General features: G+C 42.6%; 1 pseudogene; it reads right to left on the bottom strand.

The window, feature by feature from the left end:
• Window positions 1-2,025: 2,025 nt before the first annotated feature.
• Window positions 2,026-19,300, bottom strand: part of LOC147464949 (uncharacterized) — a 54,590-nt pseudogene continuing 37,315 nt past the window's right edge.

Genomic DNA, 19,300 nt, shown 5'->3' on the forward strand with positions numbered 1-19,300 from the left:
ACTCATTAAAACAGAGAAAACCAGCTTCGAAACTTTAAAAAACAGCAATAAACAATGGCAAAACCCTTAAAACAGCCAAAAACAGTTTCAAAATCCTAAAAGATAGCAAGAAACAATGACAAAACCCTAAAAAACAGCAAAAACATTTTTGAAACCCTTTAAACAACAAAAAAACAATGACAAAACCTTAAAAACAACAAAAAAGAGGTGATAAAACCCTAAAAACAGTCAGAGAGAGTCCAAACCCATGGGGGGGGGGGGGGGAGGAGAGAGAGAGAGAGAGAGAGAGAGAGAGAGAGAGAGAGAGAGAGAGAGAGAGAGAGAGAGAGAAAGAGAACTCCGTCTACCAAAGCTTTGGAAGCTACTTAGAAAAACAAACTTTTATTCTAATAAAAAGTGAGCTTCTATTTTAATAAAAAAGGCAGCTTCTATATTTTCTCTTTCAATTTTCAAATGAAACATCGATCAATTCGTCTCTCATAAAAGTGGTTTTATTTAATATAGCTTTTGCATCACTAAAGATAATATATTTTTCAAAAATTATGTTAGAGAGATAATGTAAATTTTTTGACATCGCAGACATATTCAAAATGCCTCCAAAATCTTAAAAATGATTATCCACCTACATCGTTCAGTTGTTCGGATATCTGAAATACGGCAAAAGGCTCAAAAAGCCAGTATGTCGGTTTAATTTTGCATGCAGGTCAAATTAGGGACACTTTTGTGAGATTCTCCATTTGGGCTTGAGGTAAAAAAGGGGAGTAATGGCACGTGCACCACAGAGAGAGAGAGAGAGAGAGAGAGAGAGAGAGAGAGAGAGAGAGAGAGAGAGAGAGAGAGAGAGAGAGAGAGATAGGACCAACTATGTCAATGTTCCAACATGCATAGAATGTGCCTGCCTCCAAAGGCGATGAAAAAAAAAGTATGCTTACCCTTTGCCTCAGTGCTGACAGATGGCATCTCTCTCTCTCTCTCTCTCTCTCTCTCTCTCTCTCTCTCTCTCTCTCTCTCTCTCTCTCTCTCTCTGACGTCGAAAAGGGAAGGGGCGGAGGGCAAGAATGCGTTCGCATTGTGTTGAAGCCATTGGGGTGAAGGTAACAAAGGAAGCGAGGGTGGGGAAGAGGGTTTGAGAGTGCAGGGTGAACGTGACGATAATAGGCAGAGCAATCAGGTAGGAGGGTGTGTGTGACGATCACTTTAACTGCCATTGGTGAGTAGAGTTGGAGCTACGCATTGAGGAAAAGGTAAGGCACTGCCCATTGTTGAGGGAGCAAAGAGCTGCAACTACAATAGGGCATGGCAATGGAAGGCGATCCAAGGGACATGTGTGTGTGCATGAGAACAGTCGAGAGAGGAGAGTTTATTGTTTCACTACAAGAGGTTATGTGCACTTGTGATGTTTTTAGCGACGGAAATACATTTGGGTTTTTTTACCCCCGGCGTTGCTAAAAGTGTCACTACGAGAACGACGCTATAGGCGTCGCTATATAGCGACGATTGTGGTTCTTCTGTAGTGGCATTGTAGAACCTTATATAGAGACGCTTATAGCGACGTCCGAGAGTAATTTTTTTTGGGTGACAGAGCATTGAATGCATTGCCACCCATCAACCATATTGAATGTTTCCAGAATAAAGTATACCTAAATGAATCCAAGATAAGCACAAATTCACCTTTGAAGAAAGTGCAAGGTATAGACCCAAAGTAGTCACCCACAAGAAGATATAACCATTAATTCCATCATGCATAGTATTGTTTGCAGAATAAAGATACAAAACTGACAAAAGTAATTGGACAAAAGTGAATTGACGAAAGTAAATCAATGACAAAATTATACACATCATAGGAAAAATCACTTGATTGTTAAGCTTTACAAATGTAATATTTACAACACAATTGTCATTGATTTGAGAAAATACATCGTTTTTCAATAGCTACAAAAAGACGTATACACAACATCTCATTAAACATCTTATGACAAAAGAAAACTAGTGCTATATGGCTACAGCTAGAGTGATGTACGTCATCTAATCAGACGTCTCGTCGCGTCCAAGCGGAATATCTATCGAATTTTGCAAAAAAAAAAACAATAAGACTTTTTGTAAGTATAAACATATAATTACAAGACAATTTATTATCTTAGGTTATTATTAAAATACAACAAATGTAAAAGAGTAAAGTGAAATAATAACCATGCCACCACGAGAACTAAGAATTTCCATCAGGGTGTTTAAGCCCTTTCTACCCGTGTACTCGCGCTCGTACAGGGTGGGGTCACGTCGTGTCATCAACCACTGTTTAAAACATACAAAGAATACATTATGTTAGAATTTAAAAGTACAAATAGATGTAACTACCAAACCTAAAGGGCAATGCAAAAAAACTTACAAAATCGGCCTCAAATGATGCCCACCCGCCGCTCCCCAAGTGGTGCGAGCTCCCTGCCTCTACTCGCGCTTTGGCTGCCTCCTTTTGTTGCTTCCACTTGTCAGGATTCTCATGGGCTGCGCGCTTCGTATTCTTCCAATCTTCTTTGTCGTGCCAATCTGGTATGTTCTACCAATGCTCTATTGGTTTTTGTACTTCAGAACGCTTGTGCTTGCAGTATTCGCGCATTCGAACCTTCATCAGGTCTTCATTGAAGCGCTCAATCTGACTTAACACGAGAAACTCGTCATGTAGCATGCTGATGACTTCGTCTTTTAATTCATTTGGCAGTTCACTCCAGCTGTTTAGTATGTAGCGTCGAAGCACCTGAGAGAAAGACCACGCATGCGAAAGATCATCTTCTTGCCTTCGTCATCTAAGATGATGCCTCCGTTGATGTCGATCGAGTACGATAAGTCCCCTCGCCTGTGACACGTGAACCTGGGTGTCTCAGCAGGGATGTTGAGTGGTGTCTCTAGTGGCGTCTCGATGGAGGTACAGATGCCAGGTGTCTCCATTGGAGTCTGGGCCCCGAAGCGAGGAGTAGCAACAACTGGGGTGACTCCCGGAGGAGTAGCTAGTGGTGTGTAGCCAGGAACGACCAATAGCCACACAAAACTTGGCGTAGATGGCGAGGCCATGGCTAGTGTGGGGGCGGGCAAAGAAGGGAAAGATAAGGAGTCTCGTCGAACATGAGGCGATGTCGAGGCATCAGTGGTGGCATCCCCACAGCAACCGCCGCCACCACCACTAGAGCAACCGTGCCTAGAAGAGTGTGAAGATCAACTCGTCGACACCGAAGTCTTGGAGCGTGCTGAACGCTCCAAATCAAAGGGAGACACTGAAGGAGTGTAACGACGTGATGGTGCTCTAAAGTGATGATGGTCCTCGTACCACTTCCTCTGCTGGGGTGAGAAAGAAGAAAGAAACTCATCATCATCCATACCTGCATTAAACACACAAACATTTAATCTTAATATTGAATGAAGAAGAAAATATGGACAAGTTATAATGTATATTATAGATAATATGGGGAGAGATTCCTATGTAGAGAGAGAGAGAGAGAGAGAGAGAGAGAGAGAGAGAGAGAGAGAGAGAGAGAGAGAGAGAGAGAGAGAGAGAGAGAGAGAGAGGACTCATATGAAATCTTATCATGCGTTATTGTATACGACAACATCAACGACAAGGTGTTCAACAACAAAAGCATATAGACAAGAATGGACGAGAATAAAAAAAGCCACGTGAATACAATATATACTATAAAATGGAGCAAAATTGTTCAAATACAATGTTTATGGCTTTAAGAGGTCTCTCTCTCATCATCGCATAGCTCAGCATAACTCCCCATGTCTATATAGAGCTCTCCGTTTAGGCAGATGTCATCCGTTTCATTTTGTAGATCCTCTGCATGCATCGCATAGAGAGTAGCAACTTGATACTCGTTTGGCACCACTTTAGCGACTTCTGATTGGGCATCCTCTCCGATCTCCTCTGTTGATGCCGTTGTGAATGGCGCATGGTAATCCTCATACGTCCGTGCACTACAAGGGGCTACCTCTATGACGTACCACCAGTTTGATGCAGACTCTGTAGGATGAAATACCACCTGCCCAAGCCACATAACTTGCATGCGTGCTTCCATGCATAGCTTCTAAAATTGGATGTTAAATATTTATAGACTTACTTGTCCACAATTCTTGGGTAGTACGAAAGTGTCTCTTAGGTCGGTCTATTTTTTAGTTGAATCCACCTCAAGGAAACCAGACTCTCCTCTGCGCACAGTAGCGTTTGCGACCCTCCATGTTTATCTTGAACCATTGCACGTCCAACAAGTTAACAAAAGGTCCTCTATAATTGATCCTCAAAATCTCTTGTAGCGTGCCGAAGTAAATGAGTTCTCCCACCACAGGATTTGCATCAGAGGACCGTCGTCGACTAGACTGTTCAAATTTTGCCATGATTCCACAATCTTGTGTAAAACGCTTTTTGTCGATCCGTTCCACCTAAAATGTCGATATTTACACCATGCTGTTGTGTGTGATCTATACTACAACCAGCAAAGACTATAAGTGGCCGTTCAAACATCTAGAAAGTTGCGAGTTGTACATTGCAAACTTACCTTGGTCGCGCAACCCCGAGAGTACTCCCACTCCTCCTCAGTCACTTCTTCACCGCACTGTTGTGCACTTTTCAATTTGTTGTGCAACCATCTTAAGCTCATGAATGTTGGTAGGCTCTCTAGACCCGCCGAATAATGCATCGGTGGTCCTCTTCCCCGTCTCCACTCGATTTGTGCCCTTTGTCGCTCTTGCTTTGCATCCTCGTATTGTGAAATCCACTTTTGCATCACTAAAGTTTGAAGCATGCAAAATCGATTGATTTTAGCCTCTAGATCTTTCGTCATGTTCTTCTCAACACCAAGATTTCACATGACAATCCCATATATGAACTCATCATCTATGGGTCGCCATAGCGTGTCTCGGGATTTATCAAATCCGTCCAACCACTCTCCAATGTAAACTAGAGACTCTGATACCAGCCAACCTTCTTCCATGCTACCCTCTAGATGTGCCTTCTGACACACATATCCTTTGAGCGTTTTCATGAAACGTTTTAAAAAGAACATCCATCTAAAATGTACTGTGCCAACTATTTCCACCTCATCAACTATGTGAACAAGAAGATGCACTTGAATGGTTAGCATGGTAGTAGGAAAGTGTTTCTCAAACATGCACACAACCTCCGCAACATTTAGTTTGACGAATGGTATAGAGTCTACATGGATCTCCTTTTGTGAGATCCATTACACAAACTTCGCAAGTTTGTAGATTGTGGTATGGACGTCAGGAGACAAACATTCTCTAGAAGATGCGCTTGATGACCTTTGTAGATTTACTTCTTCAATGAGGGCGTCGGACGTGCATTAAGTCTAGGTCCACATGTAACACATGCTTTGTATCCACTTGCTTGAAGCCCTACATGTACACACATGACAATAGATAAGCTTGAGAAAAACCAAGATTTATAATGTTTGAGTTTGAGTATAAATCACCTGAGCATTCTGCTAGTCCGAGATATTCATGCATGGTCCACATTAGAATGCCTCTGATCAAAGCATTCCGTCGACTTGTGTGTCGGCTCATATCCACCACTTCAATGCCAATGCACAATTGTTGTAGATCTTCCAATAGTGGACAAAGATATACATTCATATTCTTTACTTTATACCACCCCAGCACAATCAAGCTTAGAAACAGGTGCCCCTTCTTGGTAGTCAACCACGGGGGAATGTTGTAGTTGACGATGACAACGGGCCATACACTGTAAGATGTTGACCTCTGACCAAATGGATTTACACCATCCATAGCCATCCCTAAGTGCAAATTTTGAGCTTCCCTGGCAAATTCCGGCCATGTGTCATCTATATGTTTCTAGGCTACGCAATCTGCAGGAATCCGTAGCACACCATTTGAAGATCTATTTTCCTTGTGCCATGATGCTAGGGCGGCCATGGACTTAGATTCAAAGAAATGCTTAATGCGAGGATGCAGAGAAAAGTGTTGCAAAACCTTCTGTGGAATTTTTTGTCCGTGGAGATCTACTCGATATCTCTCAGAATCACATTTCGGACACTTCTCCATGTCTATGTATTCCCCTCTAAAAAGAATGTAGTCGTTAGGACAAGCGTGAATCGAATTGTAATCCATTGCCAAGTTTCACAAGATCTTTCTTGCTTTCTCTCTGGAATCGGCATCACATTATCAGCTGGCAGTATGTGCTCTTTGAGCAATGTACACAACGAAAAAAATGCGGTACACTTGTGTAAGTAATCTATCAGATCATTATACAGCTAGAGTTTTCTATTGAAGTAAACATGTAATGGAATTGGTCTATTTAACTTGAGAGTAGCGGAAATTAATGAGAGTACTTTTGAGAAATAACTTTGTGAGCATAACGGGTGAACATATTTGAAGATGGCAACATAATCATAGCAATTAGTTAACTTGGCATGAACAATACTTTTGCAAGAGAGAGAATTTAGAGAACATGACAACAGTTGAGGACCGGATTTATGTGGAGCCGGTCCCCCCTCCAATAGGCAATTGTATTATGATTTCTCCCATTAAGAGAGACTTGTTACAATACATTCTTTGTGTTCCTTGTGACCTAGGTGATGCAATGAAGATGGAAAGCTTCATGCATCACAAACATAGCATAAACTTGAAGAAAGCTTTAACTATCCCAAGCCTCAGTCCCAAGACCTCAAACACCTTCGAAGGTGGAGAGAGCTAGCAGGGAATGAGGGTAGGGAAGAGGAAGAAGAAACATTTCATAGGAGAAAGAACTAGTTCCTCACTTATCATAACTCTTGTGCTAGCATACATAATAGCATAGTAATGAAGAAGAAGGAGATGGCAAGCTTAAGCATTGAAGCATGGCTCTTGGTTGGATTTGCACTCCATAGCCAAGAGTGTTGGTGTAGGCTCTCAACCTCTACTTGCTTGGAGAAGGAGAGGGAGCTCTTGCACTTTTCATAGTACACAATGAGAGTGTTTGTGAGTGTGTGTGGGTGAGTATACCCCTCAAGCAAGCCCCCTCCTTGCTAGGTCGACCCCCCCTTCTAGCTCATAATTGAAGCTCATTTGCTCTTGCCAAGCCTAGCCAATCACAAGCTTGGGCCATTTCTAGCATTAGGTGTAGGCTTGGGACAAGTGTCCCCCTTTCCCCTTTGAGAGAGAGGACTTGATAAATGAAAAAACAATTAGATAATTCAAGTAATTTATCATTGGACCCCTTTGAAGCTTAGCCAATAGGCTTCAAGCAACACATGAAGGTAACATGGGTAGGGACCTGACATGTGTCCTTGCTGCCTCTTCAAGTTGGGGCTTCCCTTGTGGGTGTGAGTGTGTGTTCTCTATCTAATCCCTAGGAAAAGGGCTCGCCCCCCCTCTTGTATGGATGCTTTTGACTTTAGGTGTTCAAGCACCTTACTCACCAAGCATGACAAAGCACTTGAACTAGGGGGTATTCCCACAAGCATCTCAGGCAAGCATGTCAAGGCACCTCAAGCACCTTAATCAAGCGGCAAGTCAAGCACCTCAAGCATGGAGTAAGTCAAGCACCTCAAGCGCCTTAATCAAGCACTGATGCATGGTTTTTAGGACCCCTTCTGAAAATGCAATAAAGGCACAGTTAGTTGTTGGGGAGATGAGGATACTCTAGTCCAAGGGATCTCGAAAGAGAAGAAAAATCTACTTCACAAGCACCAAAGAGTAAAAAGTGCCATGGACAGAAGATACGTGGGAACGAGCTCTTATGCATTCCTACAACCTATATCTTACAGAATAGCCCATTCTAGGTGTGAATTTCTAGTGAAATTTACACGAGGATGTTCGTGTGGACTCGCAGCACACCATACTCCGTTTTCACTTTTTTACCGACAGTAAATATTTTTTACCACAGTAAATATTTTTCACCTACATGGTAAATACAAATCACTTTTTACCTACAGTAACTTTTTTTACCCATGGTAAATATTTTTTACTACACCATAAGTATTTGGTAGGTAACAGTTCACTGTTACTAGAAGCAGTGATTGGGCATCAACAATGCAGTTACAGGAGGAGAAAAGGGGAAAATCTTATGGTAAAGGTGAGTCAACAGGGATAAAGACTTTTGAGTTGAAAAGAGACATGCTGATTTTTTCAAAGAACACATGTCAAAAGAAGCCATGGTTGAGGATTTTTTGAGAATTTGATATTCAGGAGGACCCAGCTGCCACCTCCCCCCCGCAGGCCCCCCCCTGACATGTGCAGAACCTCCAGTTTCAACAGCCACCTTACCTGCTCTTAAATTCTGGTCAAGGCCTTATCCCCATGTGTCACAATTAGAAAAATCAGCATTTACCCTCCCCTCTCACATCACTCTAGAGAATATCTTGATGGTGACATATCAGGTGACCTCAATTTGTTGACCACCCTAAGCAAAAAGTAACCCCAATCAGCGGATTTAAGCATGTTTATCCCTAATCCTAAACCCTCTCAGAAACCTATATAAGGAGGCCTTCTCTCACTCAAAACCAACACTTCACCCACTTTACCAAGCAACGAAGCTATGACGACATTGCTCACAACGAGGAGCTATGGATGGAGCTCTACTCTCTCTCCCTCTCTCTCTCTTCCTCTAGTATGCTACATTACTAGCCCTAAAACCTAAATAAGGAGTCTTCTCTCATGCTCCATGGCCACCATCCTCGCCATCATTCTCTAAGGTATTGATGTGTTGCTAGTAGGATCATACCTACTTGCTGGGTTGATTGTTTTTGACAAGGGATTATGCCATCCTTGGCTTGCTTCTCTATATCCTTGTTATGTATGATCAGATGCCGTTGTATTGTTAAGCTGATGTCTTGTGTATATATATGCTACATAAGGTCCCTAAGCTTCGTTTCTATGTGTTTTGCCATATGTTTTGATGCCATCATAATGCCAGAAGTCTCACTTGCCTATGTGCACTATGTGTGAGGTCCCTAAACCTCTTAATTTAGGGTGGTGCCCCCTTTGTTTTGTTCTTTGCTTGTTTGCATGAGGCGTGGTTTGTGGAGTGTGCACGAGTACAAAAGCCACCCGATTGCACTGCTCTTTTTCCCGCTATCATTTTGGTGCCCCCACTGAGGAGGGCTACACAGACCTTCATTCCACAAGCAATGAAGATGTGCAATCTACAACATGGACGAATGGCGTGAGGAGTTTGCAAATTGGAGAACAGAAGAGGAGGAGGCTTTAGAGGCCTTAAAAGCTTTCATCGAGGTCTTGTTACCAGGTTGCAGTGTCATTGAAATTCAAGAAGTAAGTTTTTTACATGCCTTGTTCGTGATCGTCGCCAACGAAGGAGAGTGAGAAGAAGAGCTTGATATACCTCTCCTCTCAACCTATGAGTGCTCCAGAAACCTCCAACGCACACGAGCTTGAAATATTCTACATCAACATACACGAAGGTACTGTGACACACATTAAGGGAAGAGAAAGCATCACCAGACCTCTCTTTCCTGAGGAGCCGACTAAGAGGAGGAAGATCACCTCTACACCTAAGTGGCCCAAGGCCGCAGCGCGTGCTCAAGCATAAGGTAACATTTGGCTTAATCTCATTAATAAGGGATTACATGACCACTACAGGCAAGAAAAAGGCTAGTGAGCAACCAACTTCAACCTTCAACTTGCAACCACGACTCTCACCCCTAAATCCTCCTGAAGCAAAGAGGCGAAGGCTTGCCTACAAGATTGCCGCCCGTCTGCGAGTGGTCCCAGTGCACTTTGTGAATCCAGACACCACCAATCCCAAGCCAACCTCCTGTCCGCGTGAAGATCACTTTGGATATTGTCCAAAGTGCTTTGGAGACCAGGTGAAAAGCCTCCCTGTCCTACCTTTGCTGCTAATTTTCAAGAAGTTATCTCAATCTAAGGAAACTATCTTAGTTGATGATGAGCTACACATTAATGGTGTCACTTTCATTCGTCATGCTGATTATGGTAATAGCATCCAATTGTTGCTTGCTAAAAGGCTCAGCATTGTACAAAGTGTTGCCATCACACCTTACGTCTTCACAGATGCATCAGGAAGAGTCGAAGTGATCCGTGGTGCTGACCTTCTGTGGCTGATCAGGCTCATTGGTCCCAAGGTGGTGCAACTAAGCTAGGCTCTTGTGTGTAAGTATGGATGCCAATAATGAGAATGAGGATCCCCGCATGTTTCCTTTCCATTTTGTGCGTCATATCCGTGTGAATATTTGTATTGATAGAAAAATCTTTTATCAGCAAAGAATAGCCTTGTTGTTTGGAGCCGAGAGACTTGGGGAAATCTTGTGCTCTCCTCATCCTGTCATTCTACCCTTACTAGACTATTACCATTCCTTTGATGTGTCGATCTTCATCCTATTTTGAGCTAAGTTGTGCTAAAGCTCCAAATTGTAATTACCATACTCTATTTTAAAATAAATTGGAGCTGTTTGTGTAATTGTTTACTCTCTCACTTATGGCCTTCCCTAATTTTTATGATAAGCCTGGGGAGGTTGCTCCAGACTTTTTGGATAATTTGGAAATGGACTTTCTGGTATCGGGAAGGGATGACGAAGCTACTAAGTTAAGGGCCTTTCCTTTGGTCTTGAGGGAAGGTGCAAAATTATGGTATCAAACTTTGGCACCTGAAGAAAGAAGAGACTGGGAGTCCTTAAAGATGGCCTTCATCGAAGAATTTCGCCGCCATGAGCCTCCAGAGGAGATATGGAGACAGCTCTTAGAGCTACGCCAAACATCACCCAATAGCTATAGAAGCTATGAAGGAAAGTTTTCCAACCTGTGGGAGAAATGGTGTGCATCACTAGGTGAAGGAGAAAGGGCGCCAGAATGCCTAAAGAAGGACTGTTTCCTGGCAGGGCTTTACCCCATCCTTCAAGAAAAGGTAAAAGGTAAATTCCTAGATACCTTTGATAAAGCTATGACTTATGCAAGGGAGAAGGATAGGAAGTTAAAATTCCAAGCTCAACTACAAGGGGGAATGGAGCCTCCACCGCTAGCTCAACCTACGGCAAGGGTAGTAGCAGGGACAGGAGCAACAGACCAAGAGTCCTCTCAACAAGAATTACTTCAACAAATCACCAATCAACTAGAGAGCCTGTCCATCAATCTGGTTCAAGGTGTAAGGGTTCCCCAGCCAGGAAATGAACGAAATAGACAAGAAGGACAAAGGCAAGCACGTGAGTACATTTGCTACAACTGTGGAGAGGTAGGTCACGACATGTATTATTGCCCCCATCCACGACGCTATCAAGGAAATGGTAATCAAAGACGGCCTCCTCGCCAGCAAGTCACTCCTCCTCGAGCTAGGCCACTAAATGGACAAAATGCACACGTGGCTCCACCAATCCAAATATTGAGACCCCCTCTTCCACCACCACAAGCACCAGCCGAGATCCCTCCACTACCATCGGGAGGGGAGGACAGGGCTGTCTCTGTCATAAGTCTTGACAATGGTAAGGATAAAGGGAAAGAAAAAATGGAGGAAGCTGTTGCCATGCCAATAAAGAGAGTTAGGAGACAAAGAACTGATGAAATGGAAGCTTCAAAGCCGGATAAAGTGAATGAGGGTTCCTCCCAAGTGATAGGAGACAAGAAAAGGAAGAGTAGGTCAAGGAGGCACATAGGAGTAGAAGACTTTCCACTTGGGGTAGGATCCATACCTTACGACCTGGTAGCAGATGTGAGTAAGCAAGGACCAAAGATTTCATGGCAGCAACTCCTCCACCTTTCCCCAAAGATGCGTAGAACCTGGTCTAAGATGGTCAGCACCAGGAGGGCTAAGGCAAAGTCAGTTGGGTCTATTAGTGCAAGAGGCATGAAGGATATCGTGCCAGTCATTGATGCAGAGATTAAGAGTCAGCGAGTCTCCAATGTGTACGTAGATGGTGGAGCCGAGATTTGTGTTATGACAGAGAAATTAATGCACAGGTTGGGTTTGGAAGTAAACGAGCAAACTTCCTTACAAGCTAAGATGGCAAATAATGTAAGGGTGGCTTGTGTGGGAAAGGTTAATGGAGTGAAGGTTTCAGTTTTTGGTGTGGCAATCTCAATTGATGCTTATGTGATCCCAACTAAGGGGGAGGGCTATCCGCTAATCCTTGGAAGACCTTGGCTTATGGCTATGAAAGCTAGGCAAGATTGGGAGACAGGTTTCCTTGAGTTGCGACCAAATCATAAGGTAGGTGGCAAGCAACAAAAAATTGTGTATGACATGAAGCAGGGTAGACAACAAGACCTAGAGATGGAGACTTCTATGGATGAATGGAGCACAAGCAGCTGCTCTTCATTTGAGGATGAGTCATCTGAGGAGGATGCTAGCTCTTTGGAAGTCATGGGTATAATACTGCGAAACCCAGAAGGAGAAGGTGGTCAAGACTCTCTAAACAAGGAAGAAGCCACAGGCTTAGAGGAGATGCTAGCTAAGGACCTACTAGACGAAGAGAGAGAACCCTATTTGCAGGTACTAAAGAAGCATGCTGGCCTCTTTATAACTGATTACGAGCACATTAAAGGAGTGACGGTAACCCAACACCATATCCAATTAAAGGAAGGTGCCAAACCAGTGGTGCAAAGGCTAAGGAGATTAGGGCTAGTGCAACAAGATGCACTCTTAAAAGAAGTAAAAAGATTACTCAAGGCAGGATTTATCTACCCAGTGGAAGATTCTGAGTGGGTGTCTCCAGTTGTGGTAGCACCAAAGAAAAATGGGAAGTGGAGGGTATGTGTGTATTACAAGCCTCTAAACGTAGCCACAAAAAGGGACCATTTTCCTTTGCCTTTTCAAGATGAAATACTAAATGAAGTGGCTGGTCATGAAAGGTACACAGTGTGTGATGGGTACTCAGGCTACTTCCAAATCAGAATTGCAGATGACGACCAAAGAAAGACTACCTTCATAACACCTTGGGGGTGTTTTGCTTATAGAGTTATGCCTTTTGGTTTAACTTATGCCCGAGCTACTTTCCAGAGGTTTATGAACTTGGTGTTTCAACCTTACTTTGGTAAGTCCATACGAGTCTTCATTGATGATTTTTGCATTTACAGCTCTAGGGAAGTACATCTGTCCAAGGTTGATGAAGGTTTCACCCGTCTGGCCCAATTGGGTGGGCAATTGAATAAAGACAAGTGCCACATAGGTGAGAGCAAGGTCACTCTACTAGGCCATGTTGTGTCTCAAGATGGTATTGAGGCTGACCCTGAAAAGGTAAAGACATTGTTAGCTTTACCTACTCCTTCAAACGTGAAGCAACTAGTCTCCTTCATTCAAAAGGTTCGCTACATGGGACGATTCATACATCTCCTTTCTCAGGCAATCTATCCTTTGCAGCAGCTCACTAAACACACTACATTGACATGGAGTGAGGAGGGTGAAAGGTGCTTTCAAGAAGTTAAAACCATTTTGAGCTCATTGCCTGTCGTCCTACAACCCACATGGGGTGAATTATTCTATGTAAATCCTAGTGTAGGTCCAGAAGCTCTAGGAGCTGTCTTGATGCAAAAAGACCCAAAGACATCTCTCATGAGACCAGTCTACTTCTCTAGTAGAGTGATGACAGCTGCTGAAAAGGGTTTCAACGCAACTGAGCAATTGGTGCTAGCTCTTAAGTTTGCAGTGGAGAAGTTTCGGGCTTACTTACTTCCGAGACAATTTGTGGTGATCACAATTGAGGAGGTTTTTCCATATGCCCTACAACACATGGAATTGTCTCAAAGAATAGCAAAGTGGGTGGTGCAGCTTCAAGAGTTTGACTACACACTACAAGTAGAGGATTCCACCCGTGCTTGTTTGGCAGATGTCCTCACACAAAGGTGTTATGAGAAGGCCAAGAAAGAGGCACCTAGCTCTTAAGTTTGCAGTGGAGAAGTTTCGGGCTTACTTACTTCCGAGACAATTTGTGGTGATCACAACTGAGGAGGTTTTTCCATATGCCCTACAACACATGGAATTGTCTCAAAGAATAGCAAAGTGGGTGGTGCAGCTTCAAGAGTTTGACTACACACTACAAGTAGAGGATTCCACCCGTGCTTGTTTGGCAGATGTCCTCACACAAAAGTGTTATGAGAAGGCCAAGAAAGAGGCACCTAGTCAGGTACCGCCTATCCCGGAGCCTGAAGTTCTACTGGGAGCACACAGTCTGTATTTTGATGGGGCTTACAAGCGGACCAAAGACAAGGCATTAGCAGGCATAGTAATATTAGGTCCAGAGAAGGAGAAGATCTTTGCAAAAGGGTTTCATCTAAAAGAGGTTCATTCTAACAATGAGGCAGAGTACCATGCCCTTGTTTTAGGGTTGCAATGTTGTCTTTCTCAGGGCATCACAAAGCTAAATGTTTTTGGTGACTCCATGTTGATTGTTAAGCAAATGGTTGGTGTATGGGCCTGTAAAAATGACAAATTGTCTGTTAAGATGAGGGAAGCAAAGGCCTTGTTGAAGGGTTTTAAAGAAGTTCGAGTGCACTTTGTACCTAGAGATCAAAATCGAGAAGCAGATGCCTTAGCAGGTGAAGAACTGCAAACTCTCATAGTAGGTGCTATCCTTGTGAAAAGTCCTTTATACCAGGTAAAGGAGGAGCTGCATGATTTACTTTACTTTCTTGAGCATTGTGAAGCACCCTCTGGTATGAGTAAAAGTGAACGTAGGTGGTTGGCAAAAAAGGCTACCAGCTATATCTTAGTGAATGAGGACTTTTATTGTAGAGGGAAAGATACTGTCTTAAGGAGAGTTCCTGCATCCCAAGAGATAAAGGATATTTTGTTTAGTTGTCATGAAGGTGTGTGTGGTGGCCACTTTGCACAAGAGATTACTAGCAGAAAGATTTTACAAGCAGGGTTCACGTGGCCAAGCCTCCATCGAGATGTACAACATTGGTGCCGCACATGTGAGGTTTGCCAAAAAGCTGGACCAAGGCATCTTACCCATGAAAATCAGCATCCAATCAAAACCTATGGGCCATTTGAAAAATGGGGGATTGATGCAATAGGGCCACTACCTTGCACTCAATCAGGGAAGGAATACATCATTATGGGGGTGGAGTACATGACCAGATGGGCAGAAGCTCGTCCCACAAAGTGCATCACAGCCAAGGACGTGAGTGATTTCATTTTTGAATGCCTTTGTTGCCGTTTTGGCACACCTTTGGATATTCTCTCGGATAGGGGACCGGGATTTCGAGCTGATTTAGTCGGGCAATTGATGAGCAAGTTAAAAATCAAGCACAGGCACTCTACACCATACTACCCTCAGCGCAATGGTCTTGTGGAAAAGGTAAATGGTCTTATATGTAAAATCATCACTAAGCAAGTGCATTTACATCCTAAGGCATGGGACAAACACCTAGATGCAGCACTTTGGGCCTACAGAACATCCTTTAAAACATCCTTGGGGTATACACCTTTTCACTTGGTTTACGGGCAAGAGGCACTATTGCCTATAGAAGTGGAGCTAGCGAGCCTCCGAGTTCTAAAAGCACATCAAGAGGATAGTCAAGAGAAGCAGGTGGAAGGAAGAATCATCGATTTGGAGAGGTTAGGGCTAGATCGAGAGTCAGCAGTGAAGTACTATGCAGCCCAGGCAGAGAAGAAACGAAAGAAGTTCAATCGCAACCTTGTCAAGAAAGGTATCAAGGAAGGTTCTTTAGTGCTCAGATACGACAATCGCTTTGATCGCAGGAAGGATGGTAAGTTCTTGCTTAAGTGGGAAGGCCCTTTTGTAGTGATACAGAGGTTCTCAAATGGTAGTTACCAACTAGGTGACCTAGATGGTAAGGTACATCAGACCCCGGTAAATGGTTGGCGATTGAAGGCCTACCAATGTCGTCTTTCACAACCATATGCTGGTGAAATCAATGCTAAGGATGGTTCAGAGGAGAGCTCATCATATTCGAGCTCCAACTAAGGTAACAATCATGTACATAGTCGTTTCAAAAAAAAAAAAAAGAGAAGACAAAAAAAAGAAGAAAAAAAAAGGAAAAAAGAGAAGAAAAAAAGAAAAAAAGAGAATGCTACCAGTGAAAGCGGATATTGACAATGGATGGGGTATGGCTTTCAAGGGTCTAGGAGACCAGTTGTTAGTCATGGATGGATACAATTATTCATCAGAAAGGACTAAACAGGGTGCATCAGCCAAGAAAGCAGTAACATGGCAAATTCAATTGGTACCAGGTGGGTAAGTATTCAAGCGAACCCTATTATAGCACAACCTACAGCTAGAGGCATCAAATACCTCTAGCTTAAGGGGGAGGGCTATATGATGCATGGTTTTTAGGACCCCTTCTGAAAATGCAATAAAGGCACAGTCAGTTGTTGGGGAGATGAGGATACTCTAGTCCAAGGGATCTCGAAAGAGAAGAAAAATCTACTTCACATGCACCAAAGAGTAAAAAGTGCCATGGACAGAAGATACGTGGGAACGAGCTCTTATGCATTCCTACAACCTATATCTTACAGAATAGCCCATTCTAGGTGTGAATTTCTAGTGAAATTTACACGAGGATGTTCGTGTGGACTCACAGCATAGCATACTCCGTTTTCACTTTTTTATCGACAGTAAATATTTTTTACCACAGAGAGAGAGAGAGAGAGAGAGAGAGAGAGAGAGAGAGAGAGAGAGAGAGAGAGAGAGAGAGAGAGAGAGAGAGAGAGAGAGAGAGAGAGAGAGAGAGAGAGAGAGAGAGAGAGATAGTGCTCGGGCTGCTTTGAAACGTATCGACAATGATCAAGCAAACACAACTATATATTTAAGAAAGAGAGAGAAAGGGGGAGGGGGTGCTTGTTGCATTAATACCTTGTTACAAATCTGTCATGACAAATCAAAGTGAAATTAGTATTTGTTCAACATAGCTTGCGTAAATTTCACCACAACACATCACAAGAAAAGCCACCCCAATCACTGTCTTAAAGCCAGGGGAGTCCTCTCCACCCTGTCGCCCTCTTACAGTATGTGGGATTTATGGCTAGGTTGATGACAACACCAGAGAATAAGCTATCAAGAACTTAACAAAAAACACCAAGACACTTACGCATCATTGTTGTCCATTACTTCACATTGGAAGGGAGACAAAATATCCAAGCTTAGTCCAAATCCACCCTCCTTGATTCAGCAAATGTTGGGCTTACACTAGTAGGAGAAATGATAGATTTCCTACTCTCAATTGAATGATCACTCTCTCTCTTACAATGGCATAGAGTTCCCTTGCTAATCCCCTATTACAACACATGCACATGCATAAGACAATGAGCTTCCACTCAAGAGCTCCTTCTAGAGAGGTTGAGCTTGGCTTCTCAAGCTATAGCATAGTGCTCTTGCTTATGGCTCCCCCTTTGTGCTAGCTACACCCTCCTTTTATAGCAATTTTGAAGGCTAGGGTTACTCCTCTAACCATGGTTGGGTTAGATTTTCAGCAATTTATCTAATTTATTTTGCTTGGAATTATCAAGAAGTTGGTGAGGAAAGAGAGAGGAGAGAAATGGAGGTGATAGGACTTTTCATAGTGGGTTAGTGTTAGTAGAGTTAGTATTAATTTACAAATGGAATTGGATATTTACAATGGGAGTATCCATGTAGGATACAAATAAGGAAGAAAAACTCTTAAGAAGTAAGAAAAGGTGAATTTCTTACAAGGTTGATGCTCCAAGTGTCTTGAGTAGGGCCAATTTTGACGCCTGTTGACGGTCCACTAGCTTTGACGGTACATTTTTTCTCCACTCTTGACCTTCCTTGAGAGACAAGGTAATTGAAGCTGAGTAATCAACCACCATGATGCTGTCTTTTAAGAGAAGAGGCTGAATTTTGTGGTTTTTTTGATAGATATGGGTAAATTGGAGGAGGAAAAATGAGACTAGGTGGTCAATTTTGGAATGGAATTGTGTGTGGGAGGTATGAGTTCACCATGGTTTCTCTTATTCTTCAAGGTTGAGGAGAAGGTGAGTAGGGTGCAGAGAGGAGTGGTGAGAGAGATGGGGATGATGAGTGGAGAAGTGTGTGTGAAAGAGGAAAATGATAAAGTGGAAGAGAGAGTGTGGCTGCATAGCATGGGAAAACTGGGGTCCACTAATAAAATCATAGCTCATAGCTCATAGCTCAAAAAAATATGAAAAAATTTGAGGCAAAAGTTCAGCTCACGAGCTACAACTTTTGTTTGTATCACCTTTTCAAATTCGGAGAGCAAGTGAACTTTAAAAATTCAGCAAAACCGACCATTTTTTTCCACTGCACAAGGTCCTTGTGGGGTCCTTCTTTGGATGATTCTTTTGAATACTTCCAAGAGTGAGCCCTCCATAGTGCATGTATGCATGCCACCTACCCTTGACCTTATTTGGTAGGTCTATAATTGAAGATATTGTTGAGATTATGATATAAGTGAATAGTACAACTAAGAAAATCAAATATTGAGGGGTCTAAAAAATATGTACATGTCAAATATAAATAATATAAGTGGAAAAAATATAAAGGGGTCAAAAGAAATCTCTCTCATTATGAGGCTACCATAAAAAGATAAATATTTTTGGTGTTCTAATTTTTTAGAAGAAAAACAAAATAGATGTATGAAGGGAAAAATCACAATAGTGAAAAAATATACACATAAATAAAACTAGTTTTTTTGGATTTTTGTTGGGGTGGAGTTACACCAAATATAAGAGAAGCTTACATGAAAATATTTCTATATGGAATAAAGAGTATGAAAAATGGTAAGAAAAATTGTGGTAATGGTGAGGCAATGTACAAAGCATAAATAACACACACCTAGGTAGAAATATTTTAATAAATACCAAAATAATTGTGAAAAAATCTTTTATTTAGGCCCTATATACAAAGAAATATTTACATACACATGGGCCATAATATACTTATATTTTTTATTTTTAAATTTTTTTTTGGCTCAACTAGCCCAATGACTAGCTAATTGAGGGTTTTTAAAGAAGATATGGGAAAAGTCCCGTGACTCACGCACGCCTATGTACAGTGAACTGGTAGGGATAGCCACAGTGTTTGGGTGATTTTGGTAGGGTGAGGTAACTCACTGTGGCAATTACAAAGAGCCGAAAAACGGCTATCATTGCACTATGTGTGAGGTCCCTAAACCTCTTAATTTAGGGTGGTGCCCCCTTTGTTTTGTTCTTTGCTTGTTTGCATGAGGCGTGGTTTGTGGAGTGTGCACGAGTATAGAGGCCACCCGATTGCACTGCTCTTTTTCCCGCTATCAGCACCTCAAGCAGGAGAAGCACATCAAGCACGACAAGCACCTCAAGCAGGTCAAGCACCTCGAGCTTGGGCCGGGTTCCCACCTCAAGCTCAGCCCT

Source organism: Adiantum capillus-veneris, chromosome 1, assembly GCF_014529385.1.
Source record: "Adiantum capillus-veneris isolate H3 chromosome 1, ASM1452938v2, whole genome shotgun sequence".
Lineage (NCBI taxonomy): Eukaryota > Viridiplantae > Streptophyta > Polypodiopsida > Polypodiales > Pteridaceae > Adiantum > Adiantum capillus-veneris.